This window comes from Mobula hypostoma, chromosome 16 (assembly GCF_963921235.1).
Source record: "Mobula hypostoma chromosome 16, sMobHyp1.1, whole genome shotgun sequence".
Taxonomy (NCBI): Eukaryota; Metazoa; Chordata; class Chondrichthyes; order Myliobatiformes; family Myliobatidae; genus Mobula; species Mobula hypostoma.
In genome coordinates, this window is record NC_086112.1 from 49517322 (window position 1) to 49538961 (window position 21640).

Consider the following 21640-nt stretch of genomic DNA (forward strand, 5'->3'; position numbering starts at 1 on the left):
GCAGGTTGAGTCAGTGGTAAGGAAAGCAAATGCAATGTTAGCTTTCATCTTGAGAAGACCAGACAATAAACGCAAGAATGCAATGCTGAGGCTTTATCAGGCATTGATCAGACTGCATTTGGAGTACTGTGGGCGGTTTTGAGCTTCTTATTGAAGAAACGATGTGCTGGCATTGGAGAAAGTTGAGAAGAAGTTCACAAGTATGATCCCAGGAATGAAAGGGTTAACATATGAAAAGTGTTTCATGGCTCCGGGCCTGTACTTTGTTCAACGAATCACCCATTGTTACAATGATCAGTGAAGCACAGAGAGATCTGTGTTTACCGACAAGTACCTTCGTTGTTTAAACTAACAAGTACGTGAACTCATACACAACATACCTTGTGGGCACGCCTGCTAAGTTTCCCTGACTCTCCTGAGTCTACACTAGCCAGAAGTTCCTTGTATTCCCGATTCACTCACCGCGTGTTCCACGCATGGTCGCTCATGCTTCTGTATGCGATGGTTATTCTTCAAAGTTACCCAGCACACACGAAACATCCACTTCTTTTATATCCATTCCTTATCAATTCAATATTGCATTCCAGTGTCATTGGCTACAGGTCTTGTGTCTGACCTTTAACACTTTGTTATTGGCTCTGCTCCAAGTCAACTTCCATTCATTGCCTTCTTCCCAGCAAGTGACAGTGGATAATTTATGGCTTTTTACTTTCGATCAGCAACCAGCTCGAATCACTCCAGGCAGGCACCAACCTCAGTATTCACAAATCTGCATGTTATATCCAACCAAAGAACATCTCACAAATAACTTCTTATTTGGAAATTATCTGTAGTCCAGCAGATTAACTGGAGCATCATTGTGTCTTCTTTAAAACATTGATCAAGCTAAATGCTTCATACTCACAAAATGGAGAACAGAGTGTCTTCATGAAATGGCAGCCTCCATCCCCAAACACGCGGCAAGAACAAAGACAATTAATCTGTCTGCTTCCACTATCCTTGATTCATTTGAATTTACTGACTTGTAGACTGTCGTTCCTTCTGGCCAGCGACTTGCTGTAGTTTAGAAGAATAGGGAAGGGGGCAATCTCGTTGAAAACTACCGAATATTGAAAGGTCTGGATGGAGTTCATGTTTCCTATAGTGGATGAGTCTACGACCAGTGGGCATAGCCTCAGAATTGAACATTTCTACAGCCTGAGGATGGTGAATCTGTAGAATTCTTTGCCACAGACAGCTGTTCAGGCAAAATCATTGGGTATATTTATGGTGGAGGTTGCTAGCTTTTTCATTAATCTGGGGATTAAAGGTTACAGGGAGAAGGCAGGAGAATGGAGTTGAGAGGGATAATAAATCAGCCATGGTGGAATGGCAGAAAAGTCTCAACAGGCCAAGTGGTCTAATTCTGCACCTAGTAATTCTGCTCATGGTCTTACGGTCTAAATTAACTTCATGGCGTTCTCATTGTGCTGCCATTATCTTTAAGTTTGTGGCTATAATCAAGGGGAAGTGTTCAGGGACAGGGTTGTCATGAGGGGAAACAATTTAAGAGATGCATATTTGCTCTCTCTGCAACTCGTAAGAGGTTCTGACATGTGGGCAGTTGATGTAAGGAGAGATTCTAGAGGTGAGGAAACCATCATCTCATTTTAACCGCGGCTGGCCTCTCGCAAACCTGAGGCACTGCTGAGGTGCAAAGTTCAGCAACAAGGTGGCTAGTATTGGAAGGATACTGAAAGACCAGCAAAGAGCGCAGATCCAAAGAGTTTCTTGCATCAGAACAATCACGCACAGCCCTCATGTTTATTCTCAGAGGTTGTCAAGTCACACCCACTCATGCTTTTGATCTGGAATTGCTTTATATGATGTACTAATTGGCCTCTGTAACCATGTGAGCAATATCACATGTTTATCATGGATTAATTTGGCACTGAACAAATGCAGTCGTATAGTACTGCGCACAAAAAAACTGACCTGGATATCCTGTTAGCCTGACTGTTCCAAGTATAGTGTGCTAACATCTGGTTTGATTTGTAAGTAAAATGTATTTTTTGACTGAATTAGACTTCTACTCTAAAACAAATCTACTTTTTATAAATTGGACAGATTTAGTTGGCTTGTCATAAGATTCACTTTGTAACTCAACAGCAGCAATTGAACAATAGGTTACTGTGTATTTCGGAAGATTAGATGAGCAGTAAATTGAATGAGATAAATCAAACACCACTTTAGCAACTATAGGTCTAGTGACTCACAGCAGCACCCCACGTAATTTGTGTAGTGCAATTTTATAATCCCACATTGTTAGTCATTGGACAAAAGTACATTTATCAAAAGCAGATCTAGTTTATTGATGTGTGATTTCTTCAAACGATGTTAAAAACATTCAGCCATGCATGACAATGTCAATATGATGAGAAGGATGTGGAAAATAAACTGGAGGGAATAAGTCACTCATAAAAAATGTGCTTCTTTCCTGATGGCTTGTGATTTTCTTGTTCTGTGTGCTTATTTAGAATGCTGGGGTTGAGGGTAAGGAATGGAATGCGATTCTATTCTGCACTCCTTCCAACTCCGACTGCAGTGTGCAATTGTATATTATACTTTTCAGACGCAGTGCAGAGAACCAGTTGCAACATTCTCAGTTCTCTATTATAATCAGTTGGTACATTTTCATGAGCAAGAGTTCACACTGCAAAATGCAAAACAAGGCTGTAGTGACCTTGCCTAAAGTCACAGTAACCTAAATTACACAACACTTGAAAACAGATACTATACCACGATTGTGTGTAACCTGCAAGATTAACTGTGCAAAATCCCCCAGTTCACTCGCTTTGGTGAATTCAGCATTCAGCCATTGTTAATCACATTGCTACTAGCTTGGAGCTCCATCACTGAGCTAAATTAATGCATGGCAGGCACCTATAGAGCAGCGTTGTGAACCTTAGATGATCAAAACACAATCACGCAAAGACAACATGGTTTTATGAAAGCAAAATTATATTTGAGATCTTTGAGGATGTTACAAGGATAAAGTGGAACGCGTAGCTGTAATGTATTTAAATTTCTTGAATAGGTTCAGTGAGGCACAGGGAAAAAGGTTACTACAGACATTAAGAACATTTAGAACAGATTGATTAGAGCAGAAAACAGAGCTGGGATAAACAGATCACTTTCAGGGTTGCAAGTTGTAATGAGTAAGCACCAGAGGTATCACTGCTAGTACTTCAATCCACAATTTATGTTAGTAACTTGGATGAAGAGATCAAATGCACTGCAGACAAATTTGATCACAATACAAAGATAGGTGGGCAAGCAAGATGGAAAGTATCCAACAGGATGTGAGCAGGTTGAGCAAGTGAGAAATAAATAGCATGTGGAGAATAATGTGAGATTATCCAATCTGATAAGAAGAATAGAAAAGCTTTTTAATTATTTAGGGGAGAGGGAGAAAGAAACCACAAAGGAAGGAAGATGCATCCTCTATTTGCATGGGGCCAAGCAGCCCCCTGGATGGATGGTCAAAAGGCAATGGGATGTGACAGCTGAGGAGATCTTTGTCAATAGAGATACAGCTTTTCAAAAAATTGAAGGATTTACCATGCTTGGTGAAGATCAGCTCAGACATCTTCAAACAGCAACTCCTGTCAGCTCTGCGGGGTGCAATGTTACACAGAGGTCATGGAGACACAGAAAACTGCAGATGAGAGGTTTAAGGGGAACATGAGGGCAAGTTTCTTTACTCAGTGGGTTGTGAGAGGGTGGAATGAGCTGCCAGCACAAGTGATACATGCGAGCTCAATTTCAACATTCAAGAGAAGTTTGGATGGGTACATGGATAGTAAGGGTATAGAGGGCTATGGTCCCGGTGCAGGGCAATGGGAGTAGGCAGCTTAAATGGTCTACGAGGGGTGATTGATAAGTTCGTGGCCTAAGGTAGACGGAGTCAATTTTAGAAAACCTAGCACATTTATTTTTCAACATTGTCCCCTCCTACATTTACACACTTAGTACAGCAGTCGTGGAGCATGCGGATCTCTTCTTTGTAGACATCAGCGTCTTGGACCTCCAGCAAGTGGTTCACAGCAGGGGTGACTGATAAGTTCGTGGCCTAAGGTAGAAGGAGATGAGTTACATAGCTCTCATTACATTCACGTGCAGTTCAGCTCTTTGAGTGATTATGCAGAAAGGTTGAAGTTAATAACTCATCTCCTCTGCCTCCCGGAATCCTCTCGGAGACCACAGAGCACCGAAACACCCAAACCATCTCCAAACTTCCGCACCCACCTGGATGCTGCAATCACCCTCATTCGCTTTAAATGGTGAAGAATGGAAGGTACAATCAGCAAAATGGGGTCCAGCATCGGCTCACACGCCATCCTGCAGCCTCCTCACCACGAGGCTTGCCCCTGCCTCCCGGAATCCTCTCGGAGACCGCAGAGCGCTGAAACACCCAGACGATCTCCAAACAGCAAAACCGCAGGCTCCAAACTGTTCCAGAATCACATCCAAGATGAGAAACAAACGTAAAAGACATAAAAGAAGTGGAAAAGATAGTTTCATGATTTATCCAGAAGATGTCGACGAAAGGAGCATTCTGGGCAGGTGTCATCTTACCACTGACTCAAACTGCAAGTTAACTGTTAGAGAATCCTGCATAAGGACTCTCATTGTAACCTAGCCAGAAGTAGAAGATGTTTTCTGTAGTGGGTGAGTCTAGGACCAGAAGGAACAGCCTCAGAACTGAGAGACATCTATTTATAACGGAGAGGAGAAGGAACTTCCATAACCAGAGGGTAGTGAATCAGTGGAATTCATTACATGGATGGCCGTGGAGGCCAAGTCATGGAATATATTTAAAGCAAAGGCTGATATATTTTTGTGTAGTCAGGGCATCAATGGTTAAGGGGAGAAAGCAAGAGAATGGGATTGAAGGGGATAATAAATCAGCCATGATGGAATGGTGGAGTAGACTCGATGGGCTGAGTGGCCTACTTCTACTCCCATGTCTTATGGTGTCCCAGAAATATTTATCCCTCAATCAACATCACTAAAAGCAGATTATGTAGTCACTATGATAGAAGAGTTTGTTGGGAGCTTGCTGTCACTAAGTTAGTGGTTTCGTTTCCTCTGTTACACTTGACTCCAGAAATGTTTCACTGGCTGTGATATACATTTGGATGTCCTGAATGAACAATTCAATGTACCGTATCACTTCATTTGCAGACTGAGCACCTGGTATTTGCTAAGTTGCTGAGATCTGGTTTACAAGGCTGGTGTCATATCATTGATTCAAGTCATAACTCAGCAATACTTCTCAGTTTGCAAAAGGGTGTGCGACCACCCTTTTCAAATGTTTGCCAGAGCGACTCCTGATAAGATTATATATGCATACACAAATCAGCAGTCAATCAACATCCTTTACACAATTTTAAATCCTAAAAGTGTAAATGATTATAATGGCCCCATGTAATGTTCCCTCTAATTTTCTTCCAACTGCAGAGACCAACCATTGCTTTGAGTAGGACATTTTTACGCAGGCTCAAAACTGAGCAGCACTTTAATGAAACTGTATATAAAAGAAATTTACAGCTGCAATGCAACAAAGGCTATGCATGTGGGGACCATGTCAGTTACTGTCTGGCTGTGTTCTGCGCAGCTTAGAAAGAGCAGTGGCTGACAGCAGATACGGCGGAGGTGGAGGAATTGAGAGAATGGGATGGCATTTTTACAAGTAACTGGGTGGGAACAGGTATAGTCCAGGTAGCTGTGAGAGTCAGTAGGTTACACATCTGCTTTCAGGATGAGGTTTTTCATTCCAGAATGAAGGAGATGTCCTTCCCTTCCTCCACCATCAACACTGCCCTCGCCCACATCTCTTCCATTTCACACACATCTGCCCTCACCCCATCCTCCCACTACCCCACCAGGGATAAGGTTCTTCTTGTCCTCACCTCCCATCCCACCAGACTCCGTGGCCAGCACATAATTCTCCGGAACTTCCGCCATCTCCAACAGGATCCCACCACCAAGCACATCTTTCCACCCACCCCCCGCCCCCAACACTTCCTGCTTTCTGCAGGGATTTCTCCATGCATGACTCCGCAAATCCCTTGTCCGTTCATCCCTCCCCACTGGTCTCACACCTGGCACTCTTCCTTGCAAATGGAACACCTGCCCCTATACCTCCTCCCTCACTACCATTCAGGGCCCCAAACAGTCCTTCCAGGTGAGGGAACACTTCACCTATGAGTCTGTTTGGGTCAACTACTGTATCCGGTGCTCCCAGTATGGCCTCCTGTATATCGGTGAGCAGATTGGGAGACCCGCTTCGCCAAGCACCCACCAGAAAAAATAGGACCTCCTAGTGGCCACCTATTTTAATTCCACTTCCTATTCCCCTTCCAACATGTCTATCCATGGCCTCCTCTACTGTCACGAAGAGGCCACACTCAGGTTGGAGAAGCAACACCTTACATTCCGTCTGGGTAGCCTCCAACCTGATGGCATGAACATCGATTTCTCGAACTTCCAGTAATGGCCCCCCCAACTTCACCATTCCCCATTCCCATTTCCCTCTCACACCTTATCTCCATATCTGCTTATCAGCTCTCTCTGGCGCTCCTCCCCTTTTTCTTTCTCTCCTATCAGATTCCCCTTCTCCAACCCTGTATCTCTCAGCAATCAACTTCCCAGCTCTTTACTTCACCCCTCCCAGTTTCTCCTGTCACCTGTGGTTCGTCCTCTGCTCTCCCCACTTTCTTACTCTGACTCCTCATCTTCATTTCCAGCCCAGACGAAGGGTTTTGGCCTGAAACATCGACTGTACTCTTTTCCATAGATGCTGCCTGGCCTGCTGAGTTCCTCCAGCATTTGGAGTGTGTTAACAGAAGTTGTAGTTGGGAGGCTCTAAGCCACTTCATGGAAATATTGCTGCAAGTCATTCTAAATCATAGCAATGACAGCTCTGCAGAACTCAAAATATGCTCCAGAAATAGCAAGTGCAGGAAAAACTTTGAAAATGAGACTAATCCATAAATTACACAGAAGCAGATGCAAGTTCGTTGCCAGAACTATCAAAGTAGTTCTTGATGGCAAAATTTAGAACTAAACTAAATGCATAAAAGCAATGATCAACAAAGATCGAGAGAAGGGTGGAAAAAGGAAATTTCATTGTGATGGTTTGCTTTGGCTCAAGGAGTAAACATGCCCAGACATGTTCATTAAAAGGAATTTCAGACCATTCAATTTTCCAAACCTTTCTTAAGCCAGGTAACAATATTATGAAATTTAATAGATCCTCTGAGATAAGACCATAAGACATTGGAGTAGAATTATGTCTTTCAGACTATCGAGTCTGCTCCACCATTCCATCATGGCTGATTTATTATCCCTCTCAACCCCATTCTCCTGCCTTCTCCCCATAACCTTTGAAGCTTTGACTAATTAAGAAACTATCAGCCTCCTCTTTAAATATACTTAATGACTTAGTCTCCAGAGCCGTCTGTGGGCAATGAATTCCACAGCTTCACTACCCTGTGGCAAAAGAAATTTCTCCTTATCTCTGTTCTAAATGGAGTCCCTCAATTGTAGTCCTAGACTCCCCACAATAGGAAACATCCTCTCCACATCCACTCTATCTAGGCCTTTCAATATTTGATAGCTTTCAATTAGATCACTCCCAATTTTTCTAAACTCCAGCAAGAATAGGTCCAGAGCCATTAAATGCTCTCATATTTTAACCCTTTCACTCCCAGAATCATTTTCATTAACTCCTCTGGTCCCTCTCCAAAACCAGCGCATCTTTTCTTTGAAAAAAGCCCAAAACTGATCATAATACCACAAGTGTGATCTGATCAATGCCTTATAAAGCCTCAGTATTACAGCTTGCTTTTATGTTCTAGTCCTTTAGAAATGAATGCTAACATTGCACTTGCCTTCCTTATCACTGACTCAAACTTTATTTATTGATTTAGTTTTCTATTTTATTTAGAGATACAGCACAGATCAGCCCTGCCAGCCCTCTGAGCCACGCTACTTGCAACCCCTGATTTAACCCTAGACTAGTCACGGGTCAATTTACAATGTTAGGTTACCCTATTAAGCGGTACATCTTTGGACTGTGGGAGGAAATTCGAGCATGCAGAGGAAACCAACACAATCCACTAGGAGAACAGACAAACACCTTATGGAGGACAATGAGATTGAGCTCTGAACTCCATTGCCCTGAGCCATAATGGCGTGAAACCTTGTGAGTTAACCATTAGGAAACCCAAACATGAGAAACTCTGCAACTGCTGGAAATCCAAAGCAACGCACACAAAATGCAGGAAGAACTCAGCAGGCCAGGCAGTATCTGTGGAAAAGAGTAAACAGCTGACGTTTTGGGATGAGGCCCCTCCTCATCTTATCCTGAAAGGTCGACTATTTCCCATTTCTATAGATGCTGCCAGGCCTGCTAAGTTCCTCAAGCATTTTGTGTGTGTTGCTAACCTTTAGGAAATCCTGCATGAGGACTCCCTAGTCCCTTTGCACCTCTTATTTTTGAATTTTTTTCCACTTAGAAAGTAGTCTTTATTCCTTCTACCAAAATGCACGACCATACACTTTACTACACTATATTCCATTTGCCACTTCTTTGCCCATTCCCCCAATCTGTCCAAGTCCTTTATAGACAGCATGGTACCCCAGAACCACCTACACTTCCAAATATCTTGTCAACACCCGCAATCTTGGCCACAAAGTCATTAATTCCTTCATCCAAATCATTGACATACCATGTGAAAAGAAGTGGTTGCAACATCACGGCACAGGTCTAAGTCACTGGCAGCCAACCAGAAAAGGTCCCTTTTATTCCCACTCTTTGTCTCCTGCCAGTCAGCCAATCTTCTATCCATGCGAGTAACTTTCTTGTAACACCATGGATTCTTATCTTGCTAAATGGTCTCAGATAGGGGATCTTGTCAAAGGCTTTCTGAAAATCCAAGTAAACAACATCCACTGACTCTCCTTTGACTATCCTGCTTGTTATATCCTCAAAGAATTCCAACAGTTTTGTCACACAAGTTTTCCCCTTAAAGAATCAATGCTGACTTTGGCCTATTTTATCATGTGCCTCCAAGTACCCTGAAAATTCATCCTTAATAGTGAACTCCAACATCTTCCCAACCACTGAAGTCTGGTCAACTGGCTTCTTAAAGACTGGAGTGACATTTGCCATTTTTCAGTCCTCAGGAAACATTCCAGAATTTACTGATTATTGAAAGATCTTTACTAATGCCTCCATAATGTCTTCAGCTGCCTCTTTCAGTACCCCTGGGTGTAGTCCATCTGGTGCAGGTGACTTATCTGCCTTCTTTTCAGTTTCCCAAGCCCCTTCTCCTTAGTAATCACATAAACTCTTACTCTTTCTCCCTGACATTCTCACATTTCTGGCATTCTTCTTGTGTTTTACACAATGAAGACTGACACAAAATATCTACTAAGTTCATCCAGCATTTTTTTGTCTTCCATTACTACCTCTTCAGCGTTATTTCCAGCAGTCTGATATCCACTCCCGTCTCTCTTTTACTCCTGATATATTTGATAAAACCTTTTGTGTTCTTTTTTATATTATTGGCTAGCTGACCTTCATATCTTTATCTTTTCTCTTTTTATGGCTTTTTAGTTGCCTTCTGTTAGTTTCTAAAAGCTTCCCAGTCCTTTACCATAGCACTAATTTTTGTTATATGCCCTCTTTTTTTTTTGCTTTTATGCTGTCTTTCATTTCCCTTGTAAGGCATTGTTGCCTCATCCTCCCTTCAGAATACATCTTCATCTTTGAGATATATGTTTCCTGCACCTTCCGAACTGTCCCCAGAAACACCAGCTATTGTTGTTCTGCCCCCATCCCTGCCAGTGTCCCCTTCCAAATATCTTTGACCAGCTCCTCTCTCAGGCCTCTGTAATTCCCTTTACTCCACTGTAATGTAGATACATCTGATTTTAGATTTTCCTTCTCAAACTGCAGGGTGAATTCTATCATATTAAGAATCCAGCCTCTGAAGTGTTCCTTTTCCTTCAGTTTCCTAATCCAGTCTGGGTCATAACATAACACGCAATCCAGAATTGTCATTCCATCATGGCCTCAACCACAAGCTGCTCTAAAAAGTCATCTCATAGGCATTCTACAAATACCCTCTCTTGGGACTCAGCACCAATCAGATTTCCCAATCTACCTGCATATTGAAATCCTCCATGACTATTGTAACATTGCCCTTTTTATATGCCTTACAATTTGTAACCCACATCCTGGCTACTGTCTGAAGGCCTGTATATAAGTCCTATCAGAATCGTTACACCCTTGCAGTTTCTTAATTCCACCGACAACAATTCTACATCTTCTGATCCCATGACACCTCTTTCTAAGGTTTTGATTTTATTTTTTAACCAACAGAACCAACCCTACCCTTCTGCCTACCAGACTGTTCTTTCAATACGATGTGTATCCTTGGGTGTTAAACACCAAACTATGATCTTCAGCCATGATACAGAAATTCCCACAACATCATACTTGCCAATCTCTAACCACAAGACAAGGTCATCTATCTTATTCCATATACTGCGTGCATTCAAATATAACACCTTCAGTACCGTATTCATTGCCCGTTTTGATTTTTGCTCCCTGTTACACTTTAACTCATCCTATTGACTGCAATTTTGCTCTATCATCTGCCTGTCCTTCCTCACAGCCTCACTGCACACTGCATCTACTTTACCAACTGTCCCATACTCAGCCTTATCACTCCGGTTCCCATCCCCTTGCCAAATTAGTTTAAATCCTCCCCTCGTCTCCAGCAAACCTGCCCACAAGGATATTGATCTGCCTCAGGCTCAGCTGTATCCCATATTTTTTGAACAGGCCATACTTTCCCCAGAAGAGATCCCAATAATCCAGAAATCTGAAACCTTGCCCTCTGTACCACACCCTCAGCCACATATTCATCTGCCAAATCATCCTATTCTTACCCTTACTGGTACATGCCACAGAGAGCAATCCAGAGATTACTATCCATGAGATCGTGCTTTTCAGCCTTCTACCTAACTCCCTATATTCTCTCTTCAGCACCATGACTTCCAGCTGATCACTCTCATCTTTTAGAATACTCTGGACCTGAGGTGAGACATCCCTCATCGTACTATCCAGGAGTCTCTTTCACATACACAAAACCTCCTCTCTGTTCCTCTAACTATAGAAATCATCTATCACTGCTGCACTCCTTTCCTTACCCCCCTCCCCCCCGTTCTGAGCCACAGAGTCAGACTCAGTGCCAGAGAACTGACTGGATTATTCTCCCCAACAGTATCCAAAGCGGTCCTGCTGAACAGTCCAGGCCCGAAACATCGACTGTACTCTTTTCCACACTCTTCACTGACTGCCTATCCCCTTTCCCCTTCTTTGCAGTCACCCATTTATCTGTGCCCTGCACTTTGTCTGTAACTACCTCCCTGTACGTCCAGTTGAAAAAACCCCTCAGCCTCCCAAATGATCTGGAGTTTATCTGGTTCCATTCCAATTCCTTAACACAGTCTGAGAGAAGCTGAAGCTGAATGGACTTCCTGGAGGTCTTCCTGCCTTCCCATATCCTGCAAGAGGAGCATTCCACTACCCTGCCTGGCATCCCCACTGCTCTAACTTTGCAATTAAATGAAAAAAATCTACTTACAGCCTTTGCTTCTCCTCACTGCCGCCTCTATGAGCCAAAACCCGAACTCCTGACACTGGCCCACTCACACAATAGCTGCTCCCACACTGGCCGCCCTACTGAATGATAGCTTCTTTTCTGGCCTTTACCAAGTGCCTAATTATCCACAATCCAATGTCTCCTCAGGAACTCTGGCATCCAGAATATACCGACTGGCCCACCTGCTTCTTGTAAACTCTCTCTCCTGCTACAGAATCCAACGTTCCCTCACACACACCCCTACATATTGACAAGATGGCAGCCAGCCATATAGACAAATGGACAGATAAAACCGTCCTGACCACAGGTGGCAGTTGTAAGACTGGACCACTTGATGGCAGTGCTTCCAAAACTTGAACAGTGAAATCTATTGTTATGAGTGTTTAGCTGGTATTTTTATTCAGTTTGTTGTCATGGTTGGCATTCATTGTCCATCCTTCAAGGACTCTGATAGTGCAGCATTCTTTGAGTACCAAGCTGGACTGCTAATGTCTAGGCAGAGGCAACCCCACAATCCTTTGAGTCAGAGATGAGAAAAATATCCACTGAGCCACATCTTGCAAATAAGAATTACAAAACAAAAATAAAGTTGTATGTGTTCCAGGATGCCACATGTCCTAATGATAAATAGGAGGACAAGATAATTCTGTATTCTACAATGACTGTGAGAGTGATGAATGAGTGACTGTTTCATGTACAGCATCTTGGCAGAATTTTGTTAGTCCTAAACTTTTTCCCAATCTAATAAGTTAGGTGTGTTTCTTGACCCACAGTACAACTGAAATTGAAGTTCTCATGTATGAAATAGATCGAAGTGAAGTCATCGCATTATATAAGGATTTCTAAATCTCTGATTATCACACGAGCAGAAGATTGCCAGCATCCTTGGAAAGTTCTCTTTCGTTAGTAATACAAGAATATGTAATTCATTAACTGTGTTAAACTTCTTTTTTGGAAATAGAAAAGTGCAATGATAGTTCTTAAAGTTTATCATTTAAAATTCTCTGTTTCTGATGTTATCATTAAGTATTGGGATACAAACGATTAGTAATGCCATGCTTTGTCACTTTGTGGAGTCTGGTATCAGAGACAATTTATCTCATGTCATTGCACCCTGTCTCAATGTTGTACTCAGTCTTGACCTGAGAGTAGCCTCCCATACCATCATTTATGGCTCTCTCAGCTAGCTACATAAAAACAAAACTGCATCCCAATCTCCTTTGGTATTTATGATCCATTGCTGTTTGCAATTAGCTGGCTACAAAACAATGCTGACTTTATTTTTAAATGCTTACAATTTTACAGGAACATTTTTATCCCATATTTGGATGAAGCATTGGCTCAGTAATGTGTAGAAGTGTGACAGAGTTTGCGTTTCTCATGAATGTAGGTGTGAGTGTGAAGGTCCTGAATTTGCTGGCCACTCTTCACTACCCTTTTCCAGACTGCTCTGTGATATGACACTCATCATGAAGTATAATGGCAGAGCTCCCCCTTTAAAAACGAATGCAAATCCCACTGAGAGACAGTACGTAATTTACATTTGTTCAGATATCTCGTTTTTGCAATTTTTACATGAAATCACATTAATAATTTTTAATCGCTTGATTGATTTTGTTTTGATAATTTTTGAATACATTCAAAATACTCCATTTGTTGCAGACTGGATACAGGTGTCCCCGGCTTTTCGAACGTTCGCTTTACGAAACCTCACTGTTACGAAAGACCTACATTAGTTCCCTGTTTTCGCTAACAGAATGTGTTTTCACTGTTACGAAGAAAGGCAGCGTGCGGGGAAAAGCAGCGCGCGATAAAAAAAAGCGTGTACCCTAAGCAGCCGCTGTGCCCCGGATTCGGAACTGCATTCTAGCTGGCATTGCTTAAACACATGCCTGTGAGCAGCCGTTCACAAGATGAGTTCTAAGGTATCGGAAAAGCCTAAAAGAGCTCGTAAGGGTGTTACACTTAGCGTAAGACTAGACATAATTAAGCGTTTTGATTGTGGTGAACGAAGTAAGGACAACATGAGTTTGGCTTGTGAAAGTTGACAAAGATGATGTTGAAGAAGTTTTGGCATCCCGTGACCAAGAACTGATAGGTGAAGAGCTGATGCAATTGGAAGAGGAAAGGATAACAATTGAAATCAAGTGAGTAATGATAAAGTACGACTTTAATTTTGAAAGGGTACGTAGCTTTGGGGCATATTTGCAGGATGGTTTGAGTGCTTACAAACAACTGTATGATAGAAAAATGCGTGAGGCTCAGCAGTCAAGCAAGCCTTCCACATCAGCCACAGCAGACGAGGAACCTCGACCTTCAACATCGAGGCAGGCAGAGATAGGAGAAGATGAGCTGCCTGCCCTGATTGATGATGAGATGACACCCCAGTGTCCCACCACCCAAACTCTGACAACTCAGCCTAACACACCATCATCAGTGTGCTCGGCGCTGTCTTCCCAATTCCGGTAAGTGATACTACACTGTACATACATTATTTCTACTTTTTATCAGCTGTGTATTTTTACGTGTTATTTGGTATGATTTGGCAGCTTCATAGCTTAAAGGTTACTGGAGAGAGCTTGCACCACGTTTTTGCTGACGGCACTTGCGCCGTGTTTCTGCGGAGAGCGCTTGCGTGAGATTTTCACTATGGAGAACAGTTCAGGCAATGATTGTGGAAAAGTATTTCTACTTTGTATAGGCTGTGTATTTATCATATCATTCCTGCTTTTACTATATGTTACTGTTATCTTAGGTTTTATGTGTTATTTGGCATGATTTGGTAGGCTATTTTTGGGTCTGCGAACACTCACAAAATTTTCCCACATAAAAATATGGTAATTGCTTCTTCGCTTTACGACATTCCGGCTTATGAACCGTTTCATAGGAAGGTTCTACCTTCGGATGGTGGGGGAAACCTGTACCTAGCTGAGATGGGAGTATGGATTAGTTAATCGTCATTTTATCCAGGTGTCTTGTAGAGTTAGCTTTGTTCTGCAATTTCAATGACATCCTCACAACGCTCCCCATTCCCACAGGCCCACAAAACAATTTAGAAGTACAGGGGCCTGCAAGGATTTTTCATCAGAAAGGAGACATTAGCAAATATGCTAAAAATCGTCAAGATGGCGCTGATAAGTGATGACTTTTTGCATGCTGCTCTGACAGGAATCATCAAATATTCCTCTATAGGACTACTAGAGCTGAGATCCAATCAAAGCCTTAAGAAGTTTAAAAAAATCAATCAATACTCAAGACCAGCAGACAGCAAGTGCAGTTCTCCTTTAAGGAAAATGAAGTGTGAAAGACGATCCGGTCTGCAGGTACGATTGGAATGCAAAGGCCATCAACCCCACTTCAGACTATCCAGATTGTGAATGTACATTCTCCGGAAAATAAAATTGAAGATCACAGAGCAAAATTACAGTACTAGAGGGACATCAGGGACTGCTGTGTACTTTGCTTCAAGGAAACATGGCTCACCTCCACCATTTCTGACCCAGCACTGCAGCCCAATGGCTTCACCATTCTCCACAAAGATAGGGCAGTTGAGTCTGCTAAGGTTAGGGGAGATGGCGTATGCATTATGATTAAGTTATCATATTGCACAGACGTGGCAGTTCTGTCTCAGTCCTGTTCACCTGACATGGTACATCTGGCAGTCAAATGTCATCTCATTTTTCCGCCGAAGGTGTTTTCTGCCATCATCCTGGTAGTGGTGTACATTCCACCTCAGGTCAACATCAGGCAGGCACTGGAGAAGCTGAGCACCATGATCAACAGTCACAAAACAGCGCCCTCAGGTAGTTTCCCTACCATTGCAGGGGATTTCAACTAGGCAAGATTGAAGGAGTCGCTGAACAACTACCACCAACATATCATCTGCCGAACCAGAGGAGCCAATACACTTGACCACTATTCTACACCATCAAGAACACTTACCATACCATCCCATGCCCACACTTTGGAATGACCGATCATCTGGTTGTACTTCCACTCCCAGTATATAGGCAGAGAGTTAAGACCGCAGTACTAAAGGTGAGGACCAAGAAGTTGTGGTCAAAGGAGGTAGAAGGGCACTCTCAAGACTACTTTGAGACTGTGAACTGGCCAATATTCAGGGATTCATCTTCAAATCTGAATGAATATACCACAGTTGTCACCAACTTCATCAAGACCTGTGTGGATGAGTGTGTGCCTTTGAGAACATACCAGACATACCCACACCAAAATCTGTGGGTGAACTAGGAGATTCTTGGTCAGCTGAGGGCTGAGGTCCTTTCAGAGATCCAGAATTATATAAGAAGTCCAATCGTGACCTACAAAAAGCTATTTTGAAAGAACAATTCCAATTGAAGTCAGAGGCGGAATTGGATGCACATCAGCTCTAGCAGGGTTTACAGGGCCTTTACTTCATGAAACCTAACATCATGGCCGTGACACTTCACTCCCAGATGAGCTCAATGCCTTCCATGCACGCTTTGAAAGGGAGAATACACCTGTGCAAATCCCTGTGACATCTGGTGACCCTGTGATCTCTGTTTTGGAGGCCAATGGCAGAACATCTTTCAAGAGGGTGAACCCTCACAAGACATCGGACCCTGATGGTGTACCAGGTCGGGCACTGAAAACCTATGCTAACCAACTGTTGGAATGTTCAAGGACATCCTCAATTTCTCACTGCTGAAGTCAGAGGTTCCTACTTGCTTCAAAGAGGTGACAATCATATCAGTGCCCAAGAAGAACAAGGTGAGGTGCCTCAATGACTATCTCCCAGTTGGACTCACATCTACTATGATGAAGTACTTTTGAGAAGTTGGTCATGGCCAGAATCAACCCTGGCCTAAGCAAGGACCCAGGACTGCTCTAATTTGTCTCATGTCACAATAGCTCTACAGCGGATACAATCCCACTGGCTCTCCACTTGGCCTTGGGTTACCCAGCCACTGACAATATCTACATCAGTCTACTGTTTATTGATTATAGATCAGCGTTCAACACAACCATACGCTCGGTTCTAATCAACCTCGATCAGTTCCAAAACATGGGCCTCTGTACCTCTCTCTGCAACTTGACTTCCTCACCGGGAGACCACAATCAGTGTGGATCAGAAATAACATCTCTTCCTCACTGACAATCAACACTGGTGCACCTCAGCAGGCGTACTTAGCCCTCTGCTCTATTCACCCTACACCCATGCCTGTCTAGCTAGACAGAGCTCAAATGCCATGTATAAATATGCTAATGACACAACTATCGTTGGCAAAATTTCAGATGGTGACGAGGAGGTGTACAGGAATGAGGTAGATCATCTAGTTGAGTGGCATTGCAACAACAATCATGTACTCAATGCCAGCAAGGCCAAGGAATAAATTGCGGACTTCAGGAAGGGAAGTCGAGGAAGCACACACCAGTCCTCATTGAGGGATCAGCAGTGAAAAGGGTGAGCAGATTCAGGTTCCCGGGCGCCAACATCTCTGAAGATCTATCCTGGGCCCAACATATTGATGTAATTACTAAGAAGGCATGGCAGCAGCTATATTTCACTAGGAATTTGAAGATATTTGGTATGTCACCAAAGACAGTCGCAAATTTCTACAGATGCACTATGGAGAGCATTCCAGCTTGTTACATCACTGCCTGGTATGGAGGGGCCGCTGCACAGGGTCATAAAAATCTGCAGAAAGTTGTAAACTCAGCCAGCTCCATTGTGCCACTAGACTCCCCAGCATCCAAAAAACCTTCAAAGGCGATGCATCAAAAAGGTGGCATCCATCATTACGAACCCCCATCACCTCAGAAATGCCCTCTTTTCACTGCTACCATCAAGGAGGTGGTACAAGGACACACATTTTCTTTCCCTCTGCCGTCAGATTTCTGAATGGACACTGAACCCATGTATACAACCTCACTATATTTATTTATTTATTTATTTTGCTCTCTTTTTGCAATACTAATTTAATTTAAATTTTATATATACAGTGAATTCCAGCACATCAGGATGAGTACATTTTGGTCCAATTAAGTGGCTGTTGCAATTAGCCAAACTTTTGTGGAAACAGTTAAAAAGGAATAAAAAAGATGAACCAGCATTTAACTGAGAAACAAAATATCTATTTAAATAAAATTTAGAATAAATTAGAACACTATCAAAATTATTACTGTACTATAAAGCTGTGTATTAGTTTCTAATATTTATCAGTGGAGTGATTCATTCAGTGTATGATTTCATGATCTTTTGATTGGCTGTAGATGATCAAAATCAGTACAGACATCTAGTGCTAACAATGTACTGCCTTCATACAGCGCTTTTAATGATTTCATACTCCAAATCGTCATTTTAATTGTAACATCAAAGATGATTATCGATGCCTTCAAGTCCTTCCTAGTTCCTAACTTGTTGAAGTAGTAGAAATGTTTCATATTCATTCCCGGCCGTTTCTGGCATCTCCAAGCCTGAATGACTGAAACCACAGCGAGCAAAACAGTCTTACTATTTATTATTCGCCAACTATCAATGACAAAAATTACTGATTTTTGAACACAAATACGCAAGTGATACTATTTCAAATCTGTTCGCTCTAAGCACAGCGTAGTGTCTAACAACCACACGAATTGCATATGACTGACGCTAGTTAAAAAATGTTGAGCAACTGTTGCCTGTCCCAATTAAGCAACATAGTGTCCCAAATAACTGACAGGACTCCTGGCTATTCTCTCAATTTTTTTTGCTCTTTCTGAGTTGTCCCAAATAAGTGGCTGCCCCAATTAACCAATGGCCCAATTAACCAGAATCTACTGTACTTCTATTTGTAATTTATAGCTTTTTATTATGTATTGCAAAGTACTCCTGCTGCAAAACAACAAACTAAATGACATATATCAGTGATATTAAACCTGATTCTAATTCTGCATACATTTTCTGTGTGAGCCAGTATCAAGTGCAAGAGGCTTGTCAATGAAAAATGTCTTACCTCTCTTGCCCTGTGGAACAGTAATACCAAAGAATTCAGCAACAGTTTTGAAAAATCCCTAACTATCATTAAAAAATGAATAAATATTCAGTTCAAAAATATTTTTACAGATGTTAGAAATCCGTAGTGTAGACTGATAAATTGATAACACTCATTAGGTGAGGCAGCATCTGTGCAAGGGAAACAGAGTTAACATTTCAGATCGATAACTTTTCATCTGACATTTTAATTGCCTGGAACTTATGTATAATATATAAATCCTGTTGTAGCCATCTGCTTCTTTCTCTCTTTCTGCCTCCCTCCATCGATAAAGGTGTTACTTCCCTTTACCAAGCTTTTTATGCTTTAAGTTTTCTCCATTTACTGTGCTATTAATTTGCCAATATTTTGCACTGATGGGGTTCCAGTTGGACTCTACAAAGTATAAAAGCAGGATGCGAGAAGTTCTGCTAATCACCTGATATTATGGTGAAATTTTAAAATTATGAAAAATATCAGCTTGCCACATTTAAAAATGTATACTGTCTGTATTTCCCAGTAAATGTTTAAGATAGTTTGTCATCTTCCCTCCTGCACTTGAATTTTGTCCTGACTTAAACCTGGAGCAATCATTGCATAAGTATGTTTTTTATTACAACCAACACACATAAAAGTTGCTAGTGAACGCAGCAGGCCGGGCAGCATCTCTAGGAAGAGGTACAGTTGACGTTTCGGGCCGAGACCCTTCGTCAGGACTAACTGAAGGACGAGCTAGTAAGAGATTTGAAAGTGGGAGGTGGAGGGAGAGATCCGAAATGATAGGAGAAGACAGGAGGGGGAGGGATGGAGCCAAGAGCTGGACAGTTGATTGGCAAAAGGGATATGAGAGGATCATGGGACATGAGGCCTAGAGAGAAAGAAAATGGGAGGGGGGAAGCCCAGAGGATGGGCAAGGGGTATAGTGAGAGGGACAGAGGGAGAAAAAGGAGGAAGAGAAAAAGAATGTGTGTAAATAAATAAATAAATAACGGATGGGGTACGAGGGGGAGGTGGGGCATTAGCGGAAGTTTGAGAAGTCGATGTTCATGCCATCAGGTTAGAGGCTCCCCAGACAGAATATAAGGTGTTGTTCCTCCAACCTGAGTGTGGCTTCATCTTTAGAGCAGAGGAGGCCGTGGATAGACATATCAGGATGGGAATGGGACGTGGAATTAAAATGTGTGGCCACTGGGAGATCCTGCTTTCTCTGGTGGACAGAGCGTAGGTGTTCAGCGAAACAATCTCCCAGTCTGTGTCGGGTCTCACCAATATATAGAAGGTCGCACCGGGAGCACCGGACGTAGTATATCACCCCAGCTGACTGACAGGTGAAGTTTCGCCTCACCTGGAAAGACTGTCTGGGTTCCTGAATGGTAGTGAGGGAGGAAGTGTAAGGGCATGTGTAGCACTTGTTCTGCTTACAAGGATAAGTGCCAGGAGGGAGATCGGTGGGGAGGGATGGGGGAGACGAATGGACAAGGGAGTCATATAGGGAGTGATCCTTGCAGAAAGCAGAGGGGGGAGGGAAGGAAAGATGTGCTTAGTGGTGGGATCCCGTTGGAGGTGGCGGAAGTTACGGAGAAAAATATGTTGGACCCGGAGGCTGGTGGGGTGGTAGATGAGGACAAGGGGAACCCTATTCCTAGTGGGGTGGCGGGAGGATGGAGTGAGAGCAGATGTGCATGAAATGGGGGAGATGCGTTTGAGAGCAGAGTTGATGGTGGAGGAAGGGAAGTCCCTTTCTTTAAAAGAGGAGGACATCTCCTTTGTCCTGAAATGAAAAGCCTCATCCTGAGGGCAGATGCGGTGGAGATGGAGGAATTGCGAGAAGGGGATGGCATTTTTGCAAGAGACAGGGTGAGAAGAGGAATAGTCCAGATAGCTGTGAGAGTCAGTAGGCTTATAGTAGATATCTGTAGATAAGCTGTCTCCAGAGATAGAGACAGAAAGATCTAGAAAGGGGAGGGGGGTGTCGGAAATGGACCAGGTGAACTTGAGGGCAGGGTGAAAGTTGGAGGCAAAGATAATGAAGTCAACGAGCTCAGCATGCGTGCAGGAAGCAGCACCAATGCAGTTGTCGATGTAGTGAAGGAAAAGTGGGGGACAGATACCAATACAGGCTTTGAACATAGATTGTTCCACAAAACCAACAAAAAGGCAGGCATAGCTAGGACCCATACGGGTGCCCATGGCTACACCTTTAGTTTGGAGGAAGTGGGAGGAGCCAAAGGAGAAATTATTAAGAGTAAGGACTAATTCTGCTAGACGGAGCAGAGTGGTGGTATAGGGGAACTGGTTAGGTCTGGAATCCAAAAAGAAGCAGAGAGCTTTGAGACCTTCCTGATGGGGGATGGAGATAGGGACTGGACATCCATGGTGAAAATAAAACGGTGGGGGCCAGGGAACTTAAAATCATCAAAAAGTTTCAGAGCGTGAGAAGTGTCACGAAAATAGGTAGGAAGGGATTGAACAAGGGGGGATAAAACGGTGTCAAGGTATGCAGAAATGAGTTCGGTGGGGCAGGAGCAAGGTGAGACAATGGGTCCACCTGGACAGGCAGGCTTGTGGATCTTGGGTAGGAGGTAGAAACGGGAAGTGCGGGGAAAAGCTCTCCGCTTGTTTTTGGATCAGAGCTCTCCGCTTCCCAAATAAAGTCAATATTAAATGTTCAGTCATCTATCCCTTGACTGGATGGTGATGAGCTGTCCTTTCTAACTGTCCTTGTGGTGAAACACCACACACATTACCATTGGATATGAATTCAGGATTATTAATCCAGTGATGATGAAGTAATGATGATATATTCAAGCTGGGATGTGAGTGAGGAGGAGAACCTGCTGATAAATATATTACCATCTACCCACTATTTTAGATGCTAGACGTTTTAAGTTAGTTGCTGTTGAAGAAACCTACAGAAGCTGTTTA

At 42.9% G+C, this 21640-nt stretch overlaps 2 long non-coding RNA genes across 4 annotated transcripts in view; one reads left to right on the forward strand and one right to left on the reverse strand.

The window, feature by feature from the left end:
- Window positions 1-551, reverse strand: part of LOC134357394 (uncharacterized) — an 81895-nt gene extending 81344 nt beyond the window's left edge. Inside the window, exon 1 of one of the 3 annotated variants that reach the window (XR_010020617.1) lies at window positions 463-551. This is a non-coding gene — a long non-coding RNA (uncharacterized LOC134357394). Of the gene's footprint in view, window positions 1-380 lie in introns of all 3 variants that reach the window. The other 2 variants (XR_010020618.1, XR_010020616.1) reach the window with 2 other exon arrangements.
- A 1423-nt stretch (window positions 552-1974) lies between these two features.
- The window catches only part of LOC134357576 (uncharacterized), a 52882-nt gene continuing 33216 nt past the window's right edge, over window positions 1975-21640 (forward strand). The window contains exon 1 of the long non-coding RNA XR_010020659.1: window positions 1975-2033. This is a non-coding gene — a long non-coding RNA (uncharacterized LOC134357576). The remainder of the gene's footprint in view (window positions 2034-21640) is intronic.